The sequence below is a fragment of the Ambystoma mexicanum genome, chromosome 7p (assembly GCF_040938575.1).
Source record: "Ambystoma mexicanum isolate Mex_15411 chromosome 7p, UKY_AmexF1_1, whole genome shotgun sequence".
Classification (NCBI taxonomy): Eukaryota; Metazoa; Chordata; class Amphibia; order Caudata; family Ambystomatidae; genus Ambystoma; species Ambystoma mexicanum.
The window spans coordinates 84,361,216-84,383,358 of record NC_090939.1 but is presented as its reverse complement, the minus strand read 5'-3'; the positions used below and the strand labels follow the sequence as shown (position 1 = coordinate 84,383,358).

Genomic DNA, 22,143 nt, shown 5'->3' with positions numbered 1-22,143 from the left:
GACCCGCCGGAAGGGCTTCTAGCTCATTCCACAAGGGGCATGGCAACCTCTGTGGCTCTCCAAAGGGGTGTCCCAATAAGTGACATCTGTTCAGCGGCTACTTGATCGTCCATTCACACTTTTGTCAAGCATTACTGCTTGGACTCCTCCTCCACTCAAGGAGGACGCTTTACTAAGGCAGTTCTCCATTCTATCCATGATTAATCGATTGATACTCCCTCCTCCAAATTGACACTGCATTGGGAGGCTATCAAAGATGAGGAATACGTGGGAGGACACAATCCATCCGGAAGAACAACTTAGCCCTGGTAACGTTCTTTCGACTGGATTTTCCTCCCACGTATTCCTCATCGCCCCGCCCAGCCTACCCCGCCGTCAAATGTACGTGTATTACACTCTGCGTTTCCTGAGAGCTTGCAGTCTGGGGTATGCCTGGTTAGTTCCTCGGTAATGGGGAATGGGAAAAACAGAACTGAAGCCAACGGGCGCTGCACAAGCTATTTATACTGAAGATGACGTTGACGGAATGCCTTGAGGGGCATCGATTCCACGCCATCGAGAACAGCGCCCCCTGCCGAGAATTTGTTTTTCTGAAGCAGCATAGCTGGCGCGTTTTGACTGAGTGGTCATCTGTTCATCACAATAAAACTTTGATCAGGCACAAGCTCCGTCCCCTTCCTAGTTTTTTGGAGCTTCAAGGGAATTCCCAGATCTCCTGCAAGTGTCACTGCTTTGCCTTTGATTCTGATGTGGGGGAAGGCCTCTTTGCGTGTAACCACAGATTTTAAAGTCAGCTTTGATGAACAAATGTTAGTGCTTTAACAGCATTTTTCTTTCCACGATATACATTTTGCTTTAATGTCCCACGAGAGGCATTTTGCGTCCATCTTCATTCTCGCAGCTTGTTTTAAAACAGTTTTTTCTGTAGCCACCAGTTCCCTTTGTGTGCCTTTTGAATGTACTTCTTCAGTGGCGTTTCATATGTACATATTCATTTCCATGCTGCAGAATGCACACATTTCCATGTCAGCTCTGTTGTAGCAAAGCTGCATTTTCAGGTATTGGGCTCATGTATTGGACGTTGGACTGCGGTTTTGGGATTTGTCACTTGGGCCCATTTAATTTAATTTTATCTGAAATCAACATTCAGTTACTTGCTAGTTCCAAATTACATGCTGGTGTCTCTGCCAATAGTGTGTTTTTATACTGCTGCACCATTTGGGCTTAACTCAGCCAGAGGCAGTTCATTTTTGTATCTTGGGGCCGAATATACCCCAAAGGGCTCACAGGCAATTTTTGTAGACTTCTGCCAGGAACTAGTCTGGGTCTGAACAGGCCCAACCCGGCCTGGACTACCCTATCTGACTGGCACTCAGATATGCTGCAGAGAGGATTATCACACCAGGGGAGGCAAGCTAAACTCAGTCTCAGCCGAGCCCGAGTAAGCAGCTGGCAGCAATTCAGTGAACACGCTGGAGCACGAAGAGAAAAGACACTCTTCTTGGGAGCTCACTAGCTTCATGTGCTTCAGGGGAGCAGCGGAAATTGTTCGAGCGAGGAGAGCGCCACGCGCGGGATGGAGCCCTCATTGACCTAGGAAACATTAATACAATGTGTGGTGCACTTGACCCCAGCCAGCACTGCAAGCCCTAGACCATCCTTGGCATTGGCAGCACATCATATATAGTGTTTTTCACACACACGGGCCTGCTTCTGACCAAATGTAGAATGGAAATCTAGTTGAGGAGAGCGCAGTGCACAGGTGCAACATGTGTTGCATGCGGTGCCCCGCTAAACCCTCCTATGAGCAGCGGGCTCCCAAGCAGCCGGTGAGTGGACGCTTTCATGCCTGAGTGCAGCTGCTAGCTAAATCATGCCCGCTGCCAGATGCATAAGAGAACACTCAGGGGCGAATTCATAAAAGACTGCCTTTCACATAAATTGTCCAGGCTATCCTGGCGGAACTTAACATTTTGCTTCAGAACATCCTTGAAATGGCGAGGAATTACGAACTGGCAAAGTATTGTGCTACAGTGATGGGACAGGCGTGTGTAGCATTGCCTGGTAAAGAAGCTCAGATCATCACACAAAGGAAGGTGAGATACTTCCCACGGATGAGTGATCGGTAGGAGATATGCAATGAATCACTGAAGCCACCAGACACGTGTGCACACTGCGGAACCCACCACACTCTCCCAGAATGTCCTGAATGAGGCGGCATGTGTAAAAGCTGTGGCAAAGTTAATCATTTCACCAACACTTGCAAGGCAAAATTGAAAATTAAATCATCATGCATGTGCCGCCTTGTGCCCCAATAGAGTTGCTGCTGCACTGAAGTGCCAAATACCACTATTCAGTCTGCATCACCCAACCACAATGACCTATGCTCACGCCATCAAAGGATGAGAAATGGTGATGCGCCCTAGATGTTGGTTGACCATAGATGACGTGTAGGTATAGCGCCTGATTGCCATTGTGGCATGTGTGACGGAACAACCTGATCAAAACTCAACACGTTCTCACCATAGACTCGCATCTCCCCCACAAAAGCCAAGATGTTTGCTTTCTGTAGTGACGCTCGAATCCCCCCGTGTGATGTTTAAGGTACGAAAAAACACTCTACACGCCAAAGTGTGTGCAACGAATGCTTTTCAGATGATGTTGTGTGTAAAAGTTAGACCTCATGAGGTGTGCACTGCTCTGGCCCTCAAGTGGACCATCCAACTAATTATTTTGAGCTTGCAACAAAAAATGCAAAATTTTACATTTTTAAATCTGATCCACATTTTTTAAACACTGCCAAAGTGCACAATGTTATAGTTGTTCACATCTGTCACTTATTCAAATTGGTCTGATAGACAAATCAAGGTCCATTGTCGATGCCCCATGCCCACAGCACCAGTGTTTCCAAAACCATACAACATTTGCATTGATGCAGTCTCTCTATAAAAGCTGGCTTACAATCGGGAGGCATAGTAAGGATGGAATTTTCTTAGTTAAGTAGCTAACTATTGCTATTTTAATTAAGAAAAAATGCTGCTAAATGTAAAGATTTGTGGCGAAATATTTCCTTTTTCTTGCCGCAAAATCTTGACGTCAAGGTCACTCTACTCTAGAGGTCTTCTCAACGATCGCCTGCCTGGAAGAGTTCCAAGCCTGTTCCCAAGGGATGGGAAAATTCAGATGCAAAACGATCAAACTACACATTGATAAAAACAATCCATCCTAACAGGAACTGACAGCTTTTGAGAAAGCGGAGATAATGTAAAAGGTGGCGACAGGACCCTTTCCCACAGAGATGCTGACTCACCCAGTTAAGATATGCAGGTGTGTCCACATGACAATCCACAGAGAGCGTCACTCCTCCGCACCTCCTCCGTCTGCTGACAGCCTCATTGCAGGTTCTCACCAACTCAAACCAAGCAAACATTCAAGAGAATAACCACTTTTTCAACCCAAATAGCTTTCCTGAAATATAAGACTTAAGTCTTGTTCTGTCCTCTGCCACAGAAGTATTCTAGGATTCCTTCCAGAATGTATTTTAGTATGCAAAGTGCCATGAAGAAGAACAAAGACATGGTAGCCTTGTTCCAGTCACAGTGCATAGAAGATTGCAGGCGTCTGCACTTGGAGAAATGTGAATTCCTCAAGGACAGATTGACGTGTTTTGGTTGTGTGTTCAGGAAGGATGACGTCATGGATATCCCAAAGTGTGTTTTGTACATTAAAGCCGCACCTGTTTTGCAAACAAGCGGAGCGTCCCAGGTATGGTGAAGGACGCGTGTTGCTTCATACCCCAACTTGCAACGCAGACATAACGAGTGAGCGATCTCCTGCAAAGCTCTGCCCAATGGGACTGGAATGACACAACTCAAGCAGCGTTTCAGTCCTTCAAGGATGGTGGCCCTGACATTGTGGCCGATGCCTCTTCATGTAGCCTTGGTGCTCAGACTGCCTTACCCAGGGGTGTTGCTTGGTCTGGAAAAGATTCGGGGCTAAGCTAATTTTGGGCCTGTCGGGACTGGGGGCTAGCTAGCCTTTTTGGTTGTAACCCCTCAGCTTCTATCCAGGGCTACAACCAAAAGACCCGGGGCAATAGCCCCCTGAGCACCCCCTAGCAACGCCTCTACCCTTGCCTATGCCATAAAAGCCCGCCCATGCTCCCAGAACAAAGAGGCTCACAAACTGAACGTGAGGCAAATGCAGTTTTGTGGTGCATTCACCTTTTCCATCTTTACCCGTACAATGACTAAATCAAAGCCGTCACCAGACACAAACCGCTCATTCCCATTTGTTATGAAAAGACCTCTCGCCCACCCGAAAGGACTGAAAAATGGTTGTTACCATTACAAGAATATACCTTTATCTATTTGACGTAGGAAGACTACCCAGCTGACCTCTTCTCCAGACATCCAAGACATTACAGAAAGCTGAAAATATAGAGGAACATATGCATCTGGTTACAGAAACAGGTGCCCCAAAGCTTTCACAATAAAGGAAACTGCTCGGGTAACAGCGAATGATGACTGTCTACAGGATACACTGGCTGCACTGCAACAGGGCAGGTAGACAAACACTTTGAACAGCAGCAGACACACCTCCTTTAAGATAAGGTGACATTTGCAGCTATATCAGCAGTCCATGTTGAACTGCCCCGCTCCAAAGAAGGACTCCTGCTTGCAGTTCCCTGAATGGTAATTGCTTCAGCGCTCACAAAAAGAGTGATGCTCTTAATCCACAAGGGACACCCTGGGATGATTAAGACAAGGTATGCTTTCCAGTCATTGATCCGTTGGTTGGAGAAGCCCTGCAGCCCTGACTACTGTTTCGTGCAGACAACACAGTAGAACAGAAAGCTCCAAATTGCACACCACGTTGGGGGTTAGGAGGGTCAAAGCCCTTTGGACGTGATAAGAACTTTCTTCCTTTTGACCCAAGGAGGATCACATTTTCTTGCACTAATTGACAGCTACTCAAGATAGTGAGTAGTTAAAACAGTCCAATCAACAACTACCAAGAATGCATCCCCAAATTAGAGAAAGTATTAGGGAGACATGGCATTCCAGCAACGCTGGAAACAGACAATGGGCTGCATGTTAAAAGTCAAGAGTTATGTGAGTACCTTGCAGGACTATGCATAAAGTGGTTTTATGGTCTTTCCATCAAATGTTTTGCATCGAGGGACATTTCCATCGAAATTTCTGCATCGAAAAAAGTTGCATCAAATGCATTTTTTTAATTTTTATTTTTAATGGGGGGTCACCAACAGCCCCCCGTTATTTACCCTTTAAAACCCCCCACGAAATGAACCCTTTACCCTTTAAAAACATGCATTCAATTCATTTTATTTCGATGCAAATGAATTCAATGGACAGTCCATCAATGGATTTACTAGATACCCATGAAGTGCATTCAAATCAACCCCTGCCAGCCCTAAGAGTATAGTGATGCTGAGATGTCCATGAAAACTCTAAAGAAAGGGATCAGTATTGCACAGGAAAGATAACAGAACTTAACATTTGAACACCTCCAAATCTTCTTAACTATCCAATATTGTCTCACACCTGGACTGGACAAACGACCATTACTTTGTTAACGGAGAGAAAAGTGAATTCGACCATTGGCGGCCACAGTTCATGAACACTGACACTCCCTTCTGGTGAAACATACACAAGGAGACAGCTTCACAACTAGCAAGCATTCTCCTCCCAGGAGACCAAGTTCTAGTCCAAAAAGGGCATCCACAGAGCAAACCAGCATGCCATTTGAAACCGCACCAACTGGTTTGGGCTATGGAACCTCATAAGTGCCCACCTGTGGTAGAAGCCTCTGGTAATACATCTCCCCTAGACATAATCCAGCAGATAGACACAATGGGCCTCATTACGACTTCGGCGGTAGCCATGCCGCTATCGGCGGCATGGCTGCCTCTGAAATCTGGTCCGGGTTCCCAGAATGGGGAATTACCGCGCAATTCCGAGTTCGGAGGGCCCGGTAATTCCTACCTCAAGGAACCTGGGCCCGGACCTTCCCCATTCCCATCTGAGTTCCCATAGGGCTCAATGGGAATGGGAGAGGGTGCAAACAACTGGCCGATTACGAGCGGCCCGTTGTTTGCTCCCTCTTCCCCTTGCGGGACCCGGTAAGGATGCCTGGTTTGACCAGGTGTTACTTACCGGATCCTGCAAGGGGAGCTTGTAATGAGGTGGAACAGGTTTAACGGGTCCGCCTCCTTTTGCGGAGCCCGTTAACCCATTCCGCCTCAGTCGTAATAAGGCCCAATGAGTATGACAACCTCGACCCTGTTGCAGACATCTCCACTGTCCCAACTCCTGACCTTTCAGCTGTCTATTCAGGACTCCCAAATACTGAACTTGATGGTCCTCCAGAATCACTGTCACCACTGTGACCTGTGAGTAGGAGCTTATGATCACAATCTCTACATGGGGTCAGTCCCACAGTTCATGTCAAATTGAATGACTATGATCGTAGATACTGATCAGAGGTCACACTTCTTGTCCCGTTACATGGACCTGTTGGCTGTGGTGCCTGTAACAGTAACTTGAATTGAGCTTCGCTTATTTCTATGAGTAGTCTCAGGTCTGACCTGTATACACTCCTAGTGGGTTTCTATTTGTCCAGTACATGGTTCCCATTGCTTCTTGTTCAACATCGCAGTCTGCCTCGTCTTCCTGTTCCATTGTTCTAATGTAACGTGTCTGTTCTTACTTCTTGTTTGACCTCCTGCTGTATGTACTTGCCTGTCCCTATGAATAAGCATGGTAGCCCCCGAACCTACATTGGGTGCCCTTTGCATTGCCTGACACATAGCTATTAACAGTTCCCATTACCATGCTGCAAATGATGTAAGCCATATGTGACAACGTTTGCAAATTTATAAGTGTTATGAGCAAAATCACAGGGAGTTGGTCAGCAGAAGTTAAATGTGAGTCTAGATTACCTGAAACAGTCCACATCTGCATTAAAGCCGTTTTAATGTAGATCTGAGATAAGTGTTCAATTTAAAACATTTTTTTTTAATTTGACAGTAAAAAGGTTTGTCTAATTGACCATGCAGTTCCAGCACCCTGGAACAAGAAATCTGATGAAAACAACAAAATACAGAAGCTGCTTATTGTACACAGAATGCCCGCACCCAGAGAACACTAGCAGTTTCCATTATTCCATGCTTCCATGGACAGATCCCTCTACCCTCCCCATTTCCACGCATGACAACACCCGCTGACAGAACCTTACGACTTAAACCTCTCTATCCAGCTATGTATATGTACCCTCTGTTAATTCCCTGTTCCTGCTGCTGGTATGCCAAAGAAGGACACAGACATTCAATAGTTTCAATCACTATATACCTTCTCTTGTTCATGCAAGCAGGTCCTTGTGGCATACTCCGCAGGCCATGCATGTCTGTGTGTAGAAATCTCTCAGCTTAATGGGAGCCAATATGTGTCCCCTTCATTCATTAATGTTTTATTACCTGCTACTACTGGAAACTGGTTTCCAAGCAATGGACCGGGAATCGAACCTGTGTTGCAAGAGGGATTCGAACCTGTGTTGTACTGCATTGTCTTGCTTTTAAGACAAACGCGTTGCCCCTGAGCTATCCTTCCCCCCCCCAATTCTCCTCTCACCTTTTTTTCAATTTCTGACACTATTCACTCTACTCTTTTTAGCTGCCTTCTCTCCATACAAGATTTGGTGTCTTCTAACTAACTAACTGAATCCGTCTAAGATGGAAGTCCTCTTTTTCACCACCTCTACAATTTCCCCTCCACTTTCTATCTCCTTTCCCCCATGTTGTCTTCCTATCTCTGCCTCTTCCCGCAACTTGCGAGCTAATTTTAACACATACCTCACTTTCACTTCTCATATTTCCTCTATCTCAAAGTCTTGTCGTTTTCAGGTTTTTAATGTCCCCAGGGCCTGTCGTCGTTTTTACTTTTGAGGCTATGAAGCCCATTTATATTTAGTATTCTCCCAACTTTTCTATTGCTCTAGTCTTCTCCTTGGTCTTCCTGCATCTGTGTTCCTCTCCGCTCCAGTTATCATGCCTTAGTACATGTTCTGTTTGTCATTTCTCCCCATGACTCTATCTCAGGTTCTCTACAACATCTTTGCTGGCTCTTTTGAAGCTTATCTTCTATTTCATGTCCTTTGCATTGTCTTTAAATCTTTAGATGGTCTGCTTCCTTACCATCTCCTACTTTCTTCCCTTCTTTTAAGGCTGGGCTCAAGACTCACATTCTTTCCTCTTTAATCCTCATGTACCTGATTTAACACATTGTATTGTACTGTCATTCTCTGTACAGCACATAGGCGTCAGGCACCATATAAATAAAAATAGAATACAAAAATACAAATATAAACAAAAGCACAATAATTGCTGTGGCGATTTAAGTGTTGCATACCATTGAAATGTGGTGGGGAGTGCTATAGAAAAATCTGCTGCTAAAAAGGCAGTCATTCTTCATAGAACCCTTCTCTCAGAGACCACAGTATTCACCATGTTATGCTGTACCCATTGTCTACTAAAGTCCCAAAGAAGGCTTTTCACCTGCAGCCAGAACGTTATGAACATACAAGAACATAACATTCAGGGACTGTTCAGCTGTGAGACAATTATAAGCTGCTGACTGGAGCGCCAAGAGCACATGGGAGTCAGGTGGGAGTGATATTGCGCCCAAAGAAATAACAAATCCGGCGCTACAACAAGACAAGGGGATGCCATGAGTTTGCTTCACCCAAGGCGCCATGAATCTAAGCACTAGCTATTAAATTGTGGATTCCTGCATCACTGGAACTCCTTTGAACCGGTGTGGGATTTCCCTTTTAGCTTGAGGACCTGTACCAGTGTGTGAGGGAGCTTGCACTGATCCTGTGTATGCCATAAAGGTACCACTTTCAGTAAAGTGTACACAGGCCCTTGCAAACAGTTGCTCCACCAATGCTATCTTGTGCATATTTGTGAGAGAAACTTACAATGGCCTTGGCATGCTGTACCAGTACCTGCTTGCCTGGGATGTGAACTGACTCTGCCCATGTTGTACCTGTTTGTGAAGGGAGCTTTTGTTAGGGAAACAGGTAATAGACTTGTCCATACTGTTCTGATACTCGCTTGTGAGGGAAGTGGGCACTGGCCTGTCCACTCTTTACCTGTACTTGTTTTTGAGAGATGTTTGCAATTCCATTTGACCATGCTGATTGTTTTTGAGAGACATTTGATCTTGTATAAATGCTGTATCTGTTTGAGATGGAATATTTCACTAGCCTTGCTCATGATGTATGTATACTTGGTTATTGGGGAAGCTCATAGTGATTCTGCACTTGCTGTACCTGTTTGTGGAAATAGTCCACTGGCCCTGCCCATGCAGTACTTGATGGTTTTGAGGAAAGCTTGCAATAGCCTGGCCTATGTTGTACCTGTTTGAGGAAAACTTGCACAGGCATCTTCTGTTTGTGGTAAAAGTCTGTGCTGGTTCTGTGAAAATAACTGTATCTGTGAGGAATTGGTGTACATTTGCAAACAGTTGCTGCCTAGAATGTAACCTATAAGGCACCTGTGAGGGGTTTGGGACCTACTACTACCCATGCTGTGCCTGTTTGGTCTGTGGTATTAGTCTGCAGTGTTGCAGACCATGATATATCTATCCTGTATGTGAAGGCAGCTTTCAATGCAACTCTCTATGCGGTTCATGTTCTTTTTTTGTTAAGGTCACTTGCTCCGATATCCATAATCTTCTTTTCCTGCATGTCAGGAAAGTTTGAACTTCTACTGTATGTGTTGTCTTTTATGTGTGTGGATGAAGCTTGCACTGTTTGTGCCAGTGCTGTACCTGTTTAGTGAGTTAAAGAAGTGGTGTGCCACACATTCCTGAACCATAAATAATGACTTTTTATTATTTTTTAAATGTATTTTTATTTTAACCTCTCATTTTAAGTGACTCGAGCACCGGTTTCTCCCACTCTCTTTAATGGAGATTTAAGGGATGCAGTTTGAGGCAGGGCAGAGGCAAAGATATGGCAAGCAAAAACTAGAGGTAGTTCTAGGTCCAGATTCAGGGGTGCTCGCAGAGAGCCAGTGGGGTTGGTGGAAGGAAGCAATAGCCGCCTTCTGACAACCTTTAACTAGTGGAGAGGGAAGTGTGGGAAGGAGATGTCCGGGGGTAATTATTTTCTATTCTTCTGATATCATCAATTATTTATGATTCTGCCTATTTGTAATGCTAATCCTTCCTGATCTGGACATAGTTTCTAATCCTAATCCTACTCCAGCCTGTATATCATATATTGTGTGCATAATAGAGTGATATAATTTAACCTTGTTATGAAAAGGTCTAAAACATGATGAAGAAACTGCAGCTTGTGAACGTGGCAGACAAAACATGCATGTGAAGTGGTGAGGACACATCTGAGATGCACACATTGGATATTCAGGATGCATGGGGTTGGTATTGCCGACAGCAACATTATCTTTCGCATCGGGTAGCAACATTTCTTGCACTGGATTTGCATAGATTATTAAACCATGTATGAATGAGCCCTTTTTTCAGCTGTCTTATTAGAATCAAACAATGTTAACAGCTAACAATATAAGACTTACAGAGGTAAAGCGATTTGAACAGTATCACTTACTCAAGCCAGGCAGCTGGGATTTATGCCAGTATTTCTGCATTCAGCGCTTTGCACCTCCGATTTAAACTGGACTCCCACCAACCCCCCCCCTAACCCTCCCACCCCCCGCTACCCTTATCTCATCTTTAGAATGCCACCAATGCACAATGCTTTCTTCGTCATTGCCTTGCCGTAACTTAACTGAGTTCTTTGTTCATTCGCACCCGGGAAAGGCAGATCGTCCAATCACAATCCTCCTTTCTCATAATGTAAAAGAAAAGAGCCACTGCCATTACACACAAAAAGGGACTACGTCTCTTTTTGGATGACAGCAGCCATTTTTGAATATTGTTTTACATGGCTGCCGTCATCTATTTGTCATCTATTTGTATGGCTTTATTTTTCCGACAGTATATGTGCTTGCTCTGAGCTCATTTTCCCGTTGGAATAATAAAAAAGAAAAATATCTGCACCCTGGGAAATCCTGGGCTGTGAATAGCTTTCACGCTCCGGCGGCTGGGCGGTGCGGCGTCGGGGCGTGAAAGCTACAATAAAGCCTGGGTATGAAAGAATCAACCATGGCAAATCAGCCTGACTTGTATACGAAAACATCCGGGAGAGCAGGGGTAACTTCTTGGTCCATATTAGTGCATACCCCACCTTCTGATTTGCACGACTGCGTGTTCATCTAGAGTAAACTAAACGTGTTTTTTTAGGCTGTCTGTTTTTTAATCACTTAATCCGTTTCATTCAGTGCAAACATAATTGGTAAAAGACACCGACAAACATAGTGACAGTGTGAGCAGCAGCAGTAGGCGGGCCATCAGTGGGCCATGTCAGCAGTGGGTGGAGTCAAAACAGGTGTGCTAAAATAATGTTTGGGGCCCGAGACATAATTTTCAAATGAGGCACTAGCACTCTACTCTACATACATGGGAAGCTTTGCTCTATGACAGGTTTATTTTGCAATGCACATGATATAGCCATGCAGGCCATGCACCCGTACTTGTCAGGCGTCCAGTAGATGGGGATGATGAGGACAATGCACAGAGTAAGGAGAAGCAGAACATATGATGGTCATGAGACAGTTGTGGTGATTGTGGTACTAACGGGAGGAGATTGCCATTGTGTTATTTTAGTATACAATGAATGCAAACTGTGATGTGGTCGTTCGTGGACCTCCTCTCACTCGTGCGTGTACGCCGCCCTCTCACTCATGCATACCAATGACAGAGAGTCGGAGCACAGAGCTGGGGTACAACACGTCTTTATTGATCCGACCCCGGCTTCTCACTGCCCCCTGGGCGGTAACCCCGCCCCTCAACATACGCGGGTCTCAGCCCGCAGACCAAACATAAACAGAGGACTGTCGTCCTTGGATTTAGGAAGTGAGGACATCACATCCTCCCGTCACTAAACCTTAAGTCCAAACTCAGTTCATTTCCTCGATGAGGCGGTGAGGCTTTTTCTTCGTCCTTGTTGGTCGTCCTTCTCTTCTTGTCGAAAAGTCTGTCCCCGTCCTAGCATTCACCTCTCCGTCGGAGTCTTCTCTGTCTCCTTCATATGGAGCATCCCATGGAGTGGGCTCGTCACTCATGTTTGTGTCACCTAAGGCTGGGGCTCTCGACACCTTTCTGAAGTAGGATGAGTTTCTTGTTATGGTCTTGCGATCTCCTTCCGCGGTGATGAGTGATCCTTTCTTGCGGATGATGAGGAGAGGCTCCTCACTGAATGGGGCTACGTTTTTCCGAGGCTGAGGCTGGCGGACTATCACCATGTCTCCTGGCACCAAGTCATTTGTCTTGGCGTGCCGTTTTGTGTCCGCGGCCCTTTTCATTGTTTCCTTCATGCGTGCATCCTTCTCCCTCATTTCTGCGTCCCTTGCATAGTGATCTGTCTCAATGGCCGCATGAGGTATTCGTGTTCTTATTGTTCTCCCGAACATCACTTCTGAAGGTGCTTTTCCCGTGGTGCTGTGTGGCGTATTCCTGTAGTCTCGCATGAGTTGGTCTAGTAGTTTCTCGACAGGCTCTCCCGTGATGCGAGCAATTTGCGTGGTGCGTTTGTTGCTCATGAACCGCTCAACGGTCCCATTGGCTTGTGGCCATAGAGGTGTTACTTTTCTGTGTCTGAAACTCATGTATTCGGCGAATCTTTGGAAGTCCTGTCCTGTGAATGGAGGTCCGTTGTCAGATTTAACTACCTTGGGTACTCCGTACGTTGCGAACATCCGATCTAGGACTGGTATGGTGTGGTGTGCAGATGTAGATGGGACTATCTGTAGATCGGTGTATCTCGAGTACTCATCTACGGCTACCAGAATGTATTCTCCTCCTTCCATGGGCCCAAAGTGATCAATGGCTATCTCTTCCCATGCCCCTTCAGGTAGTGCGGTAATGCTTAGGGGTTCTGGGGAGGTGTGTGGCTTCACAAGTACACAGGTGGGGCAATCTTGTAGTAGTTCTTCTACTGCGGTATCTAGCTGTGGGAACCATAGCTTCTGCCTCAGCATCCTTTTAGTGGACACAATGCCTCGGTGTCCTTCATGGGCGAGCTCGAGTACCTTCTGGCGCAGACTGCGCGGTATCACTCGCTTTGTTCCTTTTAGCAGCATCCCTTCGTCTGATTTTGCCAGTTCTTCTTTGACAGCTAGGAAACAGGTGAGATCCCGCTTGACGTCTTCGTTCATGGTTTCACGAATTTGCTTGGCATGCTTCCATCGCCCTGTTTCTAGGCATCGGAGGATGGTTTGTATCCCTTGATCAGTGTTTGATTCACTAATGATGTGATCCATGTCCAGTCCTTGTGGTGTGTTGCTGTGAATAACATATCTTATGTACTGGTCAGCTATAGATGGTTCTGGTCCATACGTGTCCTTCGGGTGCCTCGAGAGGAAGTCGGCGGGGTTCTGCTCTTTTCCGGGTCTATGAATGATGGAGAACTGATAGTCTTGTAGTCGGAGAGCCCATCGAGCTATGCGTGGTGGCATTTTTGCTTGAGGGTTGCCATAAATGAAGGTGAGGGCTTGGTGGTCCGTTACAACTACGAAAGGTTTCCCGTATAGGAACAAATGGAAATGTTCACAGGCCCATACTACGGCCAGACCTTCTTTCTCCGCCTGGGAGTAGGCTTGCTCTGTCTTGGAGAGGCTTCGACTGGCATAGGATATGATGTGTTTTTTGTTTTCTTCTCGGTCGTCGAGTTGTGTCAGGATGGCGCCTAGGCCTACGGGGCTGGCGTCGACAACGAGTTCTGTCGTTCTCTTGGGTTCGAAGTATGCTATATTCCGGGCGTCAGATATGCGATCTTTGATCGCTTGGAATGCTTCTTGGCACTGGGGGGACCATGTGAAGTCAGTGTTGAGTTTGGTGAGTGCTCGGAGGGGTTCACTGATGGATGCGAAATCTCGTATGTATCTGGTGCAGTAACTCGCAAGGCCTAAAAAAGACCTGAGGTCTGAAGTGGTGGTGGGTGGCGGGGCTTCTCGGAGTGCGCTCACTTTCTCTGGGTCGGGTGTCATTCCCTTCTCAGAGAATATGTGTCCAAAGAAACGGAGTGTTTTCTTGCGAAATTCACTTTTGTCTTTATTTAGTGTGAGTCGTGCCTCTTCCAGGGCCATGCACACTCTCATCAGTGTATCGTCATGTTGCTCTTGAGTTTGACCGAACACCAGGATGTCGTCGCTGTAGTTTAGGCAGTTGGGTATATGTTTGATGATATTGTGAATTTCTGCTTGAAAGATTTCAGCAGCGGACGACACACCGAAACTTAGCCGCTTGTAGCGGAAGAGTCCTAGGTGGGTGGCGAAAGTTGTTATATATCGGGAGCTTTTGCAGAGTTCCAGCTGATGGTACCCTTTGTTAAGATCCAGTTTAGAAAATACGGTTGCCCCGTTTAGCAGATGTACCATGTCCGTTATCCTAGGGGCTTGATGGCGTTCCCTTAGTATGGCCTCATTTGGCCTTCTCATGTCCACACATATTCGGATGTCTTGAGAGTCCTTTTTGGGTACGGGTACAATTGGGGAGACCCATGATGTGGGTCCTTCTGCCGGCTCAATGATGTCTGCCTCCAGTAATTTTGTTAGTTCCTCTTCCACTTGTTTTTGAATGTTTATGGGTATTCCTCGATAGTGTTGGGCTATGGGTGGGACCTTGGCGTCAATGTGTAGTTCTATTTGCCTGTCCTTCAGCTTCCCGAGGCCTTTGAATAGGGATGGGAACACTTGTTCTATGCTTGCTGTGGGGTCTAGGTGTTTGTGTACCATGAGGCGGTACAGTATGTGTATCAGTCCCATTTCAATTGCTGCTTGATAACTCAGTATACAACCACTCTCCGTCGCTGCCTCTAGAACGTGCATGGGTATCTTCTTTTCATGTTCTTTATATCGGCACGAAGCCATGAAGAAACCTTTACATGCAAGCGGGGTCTTTGATCCATATGGGAAAATGAGTGTTCGAGCTGGTTGCAGGCGGGGGGCGTTTGGTATGCCCTCGTATACCTTCTCACTGATCACGTTTACGGTTGCCCCCGTGTCAATTAGAAATTCTGCTGCCGTTTGATTCACTTGTATTCTGAGGATTGGGCTATGCTCTTTTGCTGTGCTGTTTCCTAGAGCATATAGGTATCCCTTTCTTCTTGGTACTTCTGGGTGTTTTCCCGATTTAGATGTTTTCTCATCCGACGAGACACTGGACACGCTGTCAGATTGTGACTGTTCGATGAGGCACCGTACATATCTCCGTGGTCTTCTTCTCGTCCTGGGGAGTGGAGTCCTGTTCTCCCTCCATTCTCTCTTGTCATGCCTCTTTTCCGCCTTGTCGTCATGATGTTTGTGGCGCCCTTGTTCGTGGGTCTGGTGTGATCCTCGAAGATAGCGGTAGGATGTCATTTGATTTTGTTCTGGTTCTGGCATGGGCTTGTGGCTCCTTCCAGCCCCTCTCATCTTGCTGCGGAAGATCAGACATACGGCTTTGTAGTGGTCTTCACCACCGCACGCTGAGCAGTTTTGTCCTATTGCAGGGCACATTCCTTCATGGGGGTATTCATGTCCGCACCGGTAGCAGAACGGATCACTGTTTCTTGTAGTCCCTTCCAGTTTGTTGATGCTTTCATGTTTCCCATGTGTTATCTTTGTCGTCCAGACCTTCCACTTGCGCGGCCAGGGCCGCATCCGAGCGCGCCAGTCGAAGGATTTCTTCAAGGCTGCGCGGTTGTTGCAGGAGTCGTTTGCGGAAGTCGGCACTTTCACATCCCACTATGATTTGTGACCTGAGGGCCTCCTCATTTGAGTAATTATTGAAATCACAGTGTTTCATTTTTGCACGTAGTCTCATGACGAATGCGTCTATGGTTTCACCCTTTTGTTGTTTTGTGGTATGGAATATGTGCCGTTCATAATCCACATTGGTGTGAGGTGTGAAGTATTCCGTGAGCGTTGTTTTCAGTTTGACGTACGTGTCTATGCTGTTCTCGGGAATTTCGTTCAGAATGTCTCGGACATTTGGTCCTACAGCATGATTTAGAAGATTGAGTTTTTGTTCATCTTCCAGTGCGCCTGACGCCTTTAAGCATACCTCAAAGTCCCTCAGCCACCTCTTCCACCTTGATCCAAGGGTGCCAGTGTCAGTGAGGTCGAAATTTGCTGGTAGCTGTGTTAGGAGGCTGTCTGTCATTTTTTTTTGGCTTGTGTTGCTTGGTGTCACTGGGATGGTTAATGAGTCTTCCTCTGAGTTACTCATGAAAATGTTTCTGTGGCTACTTGGACTGAGCCGGGTGTAATTGTCACTCTGCAGCAAGGGCGCTGAACATTAATTCTTGGAATTGATGAGATAGTGTGGTACTTGGAAGTGTTGGAACATGGACTTCTCAGTGGACAGTCTTGGCGCGGTGGCGCTTGGTTGTCAGCAGGGGGCGCTGTAATTATTGTTTTTTTTTTTTTTTTTTTTTTTTTTTAGCGCGGTGGCACTTGGTTGCCGCTAGGGGGCGCTGCAAAATGGTGCCTTTGCTGCCGATGTCTGTAGGTGCGTGGTGTGGTTTGATTTTATTTTATCTATTTCCCGTGGCAGAGGGGAAGCGGGTTCGCCCTTACCCCTTTGTGTAGGATCGTTGGAGCGGGAGGTTCTTCTTTGCCTCCTCCGCTCGTGCGCGTTGCCGTTGGCGGGAGGCCACTCCTCCACCGCCCGGTGATGATCTCGCGGGGAGCCGGCTCCTGCTCCACCCGCGCGGGGAGACGTTGCTCTACCCGCCGATGTCTTCTTGTGCTGGGCCGGGCCTTCACAGGCGTTGCCGTTGGCGGGAGGATGTGTCCTCTACCGCCCGGGAAGAGTGTTTATGCGGGGAGCTGACGGCTGTTCCTGCTCCACCCGCTCGAAACACTTGCGCCGGAGGTTGGGGAAAATGGGGAGCCGTCGCGCTCCACCCACCGCTATGGGCCCGCGTGAAATCGAGGTCCGGGCTCCCAGTGGCGACAGGGGACGCACCACGAGCAGCGGACCGACGATTTCGGGCACGGCGGGAACTTTCTTTTCCTCGTCGCCAGTGTGATGTGGTCGTTCGTGGACCTCCTCTCACTCGTGCGTGTACGCCGCCCTCTCACTCATGCATACCAATGACAGAGAGTCGGAGCACAGAGCTGGGGTACAACACGTCTTTATTGATCCGACCCCGGCTTCTCACTGCCCCCTGGGCGGTAACCCCGCCCCTCAACATACGCGGGTCTCAGCCCACAGACCAAACATAAACAGAGGACTGTCGTCCTTGGATTTAGGAAGTGAGGACATCACACAAACCAACCAAAGATGGCGGCAGAATAACACAGCTCATGTATGAAGTCTGTCTCGTTGTGGTCACGAGTTTAGACGCAGGGTTTCACAGCTCGCGTATCTTTGTTTGAAGAGTCTAATCAATCGCATTGTAATACCCGCTTCTGGGAGACATACGGGATGCGTCCTTTGTAATGTGCAACATTGATATGATTCGATCATCGCTTTTGAATAGGTTACATGCAAAATAAGCCTATGATTTATAAGTATACAATGACTGCATACCCACCCAAGATGGCGGCAGAATAACCCAGCTCAGGCATCAAGTCTGTCTCGTTGTGGTCACGAGTTTAGACGCAGGGTTTGACAGCTCGCGTATCTTTGTTTGAAGAGTCTAATCAATCGCATTGTAATACCCGCTTCTGGGAGACACACGGGATGCGCCCTTTGTAATGTGCAACATTGATATGATTCGATCATCGCTTTTGAATAGGTTACATGCAAAATAAGCCTATGACTTATGAGTATACAATGACTGCATACCCACCCAAGATGGCGGCAGAATAACCCAGCTCAGGCATCAAGTCTGTATCGTTGTGGTCTTGTGTGACGTGTTTAGACACATTGCTTTACGGCTCAGTCACCACAGTCAGAAAGCATTAGGTACAACGTATTAAGACTTGGGGGCCGAAACATATGTCACCTTTTTCCTAGGCTAGTACAAATAGCCTTTGTGCTGGTTTTTCCAGTGTCCCGGTGAGATTCAACACAGGGTCAGGTCTTGTGGAGGTCCTTCACTGTAAATTTAGTAGGGAAGGAACCTAATGGTGGAAATCAGTAATGTTGTATGTGCCAAAGAGAATATAAGTCACATACTATACTAATCACACAGTATCACAACCCATGGATAACTGTATATTTGTGTTCAATGTTGTTCAAGCACGTTGTTTTTATGTTTTTTTTACGAAAATGATATAAAGATTATTCTAATAAATTGAGATATTTATAATAAGTTTGTTTGGTTGAATATCATACCAAAACAGGATACAGTATTAGTGCCATTCCTTACCTAGTAATGGGGGTATAAGGGAGGGGTAACCAGTTTCCTTTTGTTCTTACACAGAGATGGGTGGCTATTCACACTAACGTGCAAACATCATATTATGTTAGGGGCACAAAGGAAACACCTACCCATGAAACTACACCTACAAGTGAATACAATAATTGTGTCAATAACATGGATGCTGAAAAACACACATTCCTCCGATGCTGACACACAAAGGCTTGCATGTACACATCCATCAGGTTCACCTCTTTGAGATATGCCTACTGACGTTTCACAATGGCACACACTTTGGATGGATCGCTGTTTGCACTTAGTTGTCTGTGAGGGCACATTCATTCCCACATTACCTAGATCTATAACATTTTCACGTACCATCCATTTCACTGCATTGTACTGCAGTGTTTTCTACTCCATACCCCTTGTACTCCCCCTCCCTTTAATGCACACGCCAAGTGCCTTAAGTGGCACTGCAAAATGAGCTCGTGCTCATCAAGGGGGACTGGCGGGGGGCCACCTGCTGGCTCATTAGGCCACGCCCCTTGACGGACCTGGCTCAATGGGCTACAGGCAGCCTTTTGTAGAGATCAGCACCCTTTTCCCACTCGGGGAGAGGGTGCTGATGTCTGCCTTTATTTTCTATAAACTGGCCTGGCAGGGGACAGCACCTCGCCTTTTCAGCCTTAATTGTGGCACTGACCCTCAGCAGCTGGGAGGGGGGGCAGTGTCACCATTAAGGCTAAAAGGTGAGGCCTCTGGAAGCGGAGGCCTTTTTCCTAAAGACTAAAACTCCCAAGAATGCGTGGGAGCTTCAGTATTTAGAAAACAAGGCCTCTGCTTCCAGCGGCCTCACGTTTCTCTCCATAATGGTGGCGCCGGCCCACGGGCATCTCTTGCTTAAAGAGACGCCTTGCAGGTGCGATGCCACCATTATGTATGAAAGGCATTTGTTTCTGAAGCGTGGAAGCTCTCACACACGAGCGAGAGCTTCAGGCTTTAGAAAAAAATCCTTGTCATGTAGTGGCCGGGGCTGCCAGGCGAGATTAGAGAGCCCTGGCAGAGCCCCGCCTCAAAAAGAGATTTTGGAGCCAGCCTAGGCCCTGCCCTGGCTGGCCTCGGCCCACTCAAAGCCCGGCACATGCCCCAACCCTGCCACCACATGCCCTTTTCACCCGCAGTCAAATGATGAGATAGCTGTGGTGAAATGGGTATACCTATTCCTTGGCCTACAATGTGTACCTGTTCTCTTTCACTTACATGTTACAGTACCTCAGGCACTCTCTGTGCCTCCTCCCCCAAGGTTGTTCTTCTGTTTAAGGCCGTGGATCCTCTCCCCGAGGGCAGCAGAACCAACATGGGGGCGCGCTCTCTCAACAGTGTTCTGCCACTTGTTCACTGACGCGTTGTTAGATATTCGACTTCTGTGTTCACAAGTCATTGATTGTGTGTAGGGTGGCGCCACCAGCATTAACCTTTTGTGGGAATGTGGAAGATGGATAGGGCCTAGCTGACTAACATCCGAAATAGCACTGCCACCACTCCTACTATTTTAGGGGGACACCAGCGATTTTGCATTATTTATTAACTTTCTCCTGTATAGAAGTGACTTTACTCTAATGGAAGTCAATGGGTGAAAAGAAACCTCTGCCTCCCTGGAGAGTTCTGATTGATATGTTGAACAGTATGCCAGTCATGCTTTCCTGTGAGCTCTCGGATCAGAACAGCTGGGGCATTGCCCCATTACAGCACTCAGATTTGTAGGCCTACTTACATGGTCAAAGTATACCATTATAAATAGAATACAATACATTAATAAAGACTTTAGCTAAGTGAAATGATGGTTCTCTGCTATGGTTGGGGTATGTCCTATACTGTGGCATTGGAAGCCTTTGTCCTCTCTCCTTTGCAGCTTGATGCGTGCTTCTCCTTATGAAATCTCAAACAAAAAGTCTATAAAAGGTAAGGACTACATTTCTCAGACTTTCAGCTATTGAATATGTCTCATGGATATGGCTCTGAAAATGTTCAGACAGACTGCATAATTTAAACAAATCTCAGAGCAAGTCACATTGAGATGTGAGTCTCCATTGACTTTGATTGAACCCTAAACCAATGTATTTATTTATTGGGCATTTGTAAGGCCTTTATACAGCAGGAATTGTGTTTCAAAGCGCCCGCAAGGCAAAAGGGAAGGGAAGGGAACAAGGGAATAATAAAAGGCAATGGGATAATAAACAACAATAAAAAGCAAATGACAACAGCGGTCCTACTAGGCCTCGTGACATTCGGAGCGTGCAAGTGCAGAGAGAGAGAGGATTGGGAAATGTTTGTTTTGTGTTGATCAAGTAACTTCTCAGCCAATCTTCAACATTTCCATGCCGAAATGCCCACTTTTAAATGTGACTCAAATTTTGCAAAGTCACGACTGCTCATTTTCGTTAATTTTTACCTTATTTTAAGAAGGGGTACTCCACTCCCCTCCTCTCCCTTTGGTCCCTAGCCCCACCCTTTCCCCTACTTTCTGCTCTCCTCCCTAACTTAAACCCACACCTCAACCCTAATTTTATTCCTAATCTTAGTTGACTTTTTGTCCTAATTAAGGTTTAGGTAAATTGACCTTTTTAGGTTGCTCAAACTACATGGTCAATCTATAGCAGACTCACAAAAGGCCAGCTTGTCTGTTTTTTATGTTTGGAAATTTTGTTTCAAGGTTTCAGATTTAAAGGGAATTGAAAAGGATATTTATCACGACATATTTAATATACAGTGTTTCTGGTAAATCCACATTGTTGATACTTCTGGGCACCTACATGAACCCATTCAAACTGCCAATGTACCAAAAACAGCACTGCTGAGTATCCCACTGAGGTATCATGGAATACCAATAGGGTCAAAACCTGTTCTTTGTCATTGCAGCTCACAAATGCCAAACTCCTATTAGCTCGACCCCTTGTAAACACAAGCATTGACAAAGCCAATACTTTTGTTTGCTAGATATCTGTTTTCTCCAGCATTGGATCTTTCATAGATTTTAGACCAGATGTACAGCAGAAAGTACTGGACATGAGTTTCAAAGCCGATAGTCTGTTTGGGCCCAAAATCAATGAGGCACTGAAGGCGGTTAAAACTGACAAGGAGACGGTCTGCTATCTCACCACCCTACAAATAAAACGTACTTTTCGTATGTTTTTGGGAGCACCGGGAAGATCAACCTCATCGGGAAATGCCTGAGGCTCCAGGCTGCACTGGAAACCTCAGACTATTCACAGGGATACAAGAAATCATTGCCAAAGTTACCAAAGACCAAGTGAATACAGGAAGCAGCAGCAGAGGCGAGAATCTTCAGGCTCCAAAACCTCAGGCCTGACTGCGCCACCCAGACAGCACCTGCGGGGGATAAACTGGCGCACCATTTACATCGGTGCCGACAAATACTAACGGACAAGTGGGTATTGCAAGTAGTCGAACCAAGCCACCTGCTAGAATGAACCAAACAGCCACCAAAATCCCACCGTTGAAAAACCTCCACTGCACATGTTAAGGTGCTCAAACACGAAATAAACAAAATGTTAACAAAAAACGCCATAGAAAAAGTACCAAAACAACAAATAGGAAAGGGCATTCACTCTCGATACTTTGCAGTACAGAAACTGGACACAAAGTGGTGCCCGATACTATATTTAAGCA

At 46.3% G+C, this 22,143-nt stretch overlaps 1 protein-coding gene across 6 annotated transcripts in view; it reads left to right on the top strand.

Annotated features, from left to right (window-relative positions):
• The window catches only part of STXBP5L (syntaxin binding protein 5L), a 3,950,894-nt gene that overhangs the window by 1,093,159 nt on the left and 2,835,592 nt on the right, over positions 1-22,143 (top strand). The window lies entirely within an intron of this gene.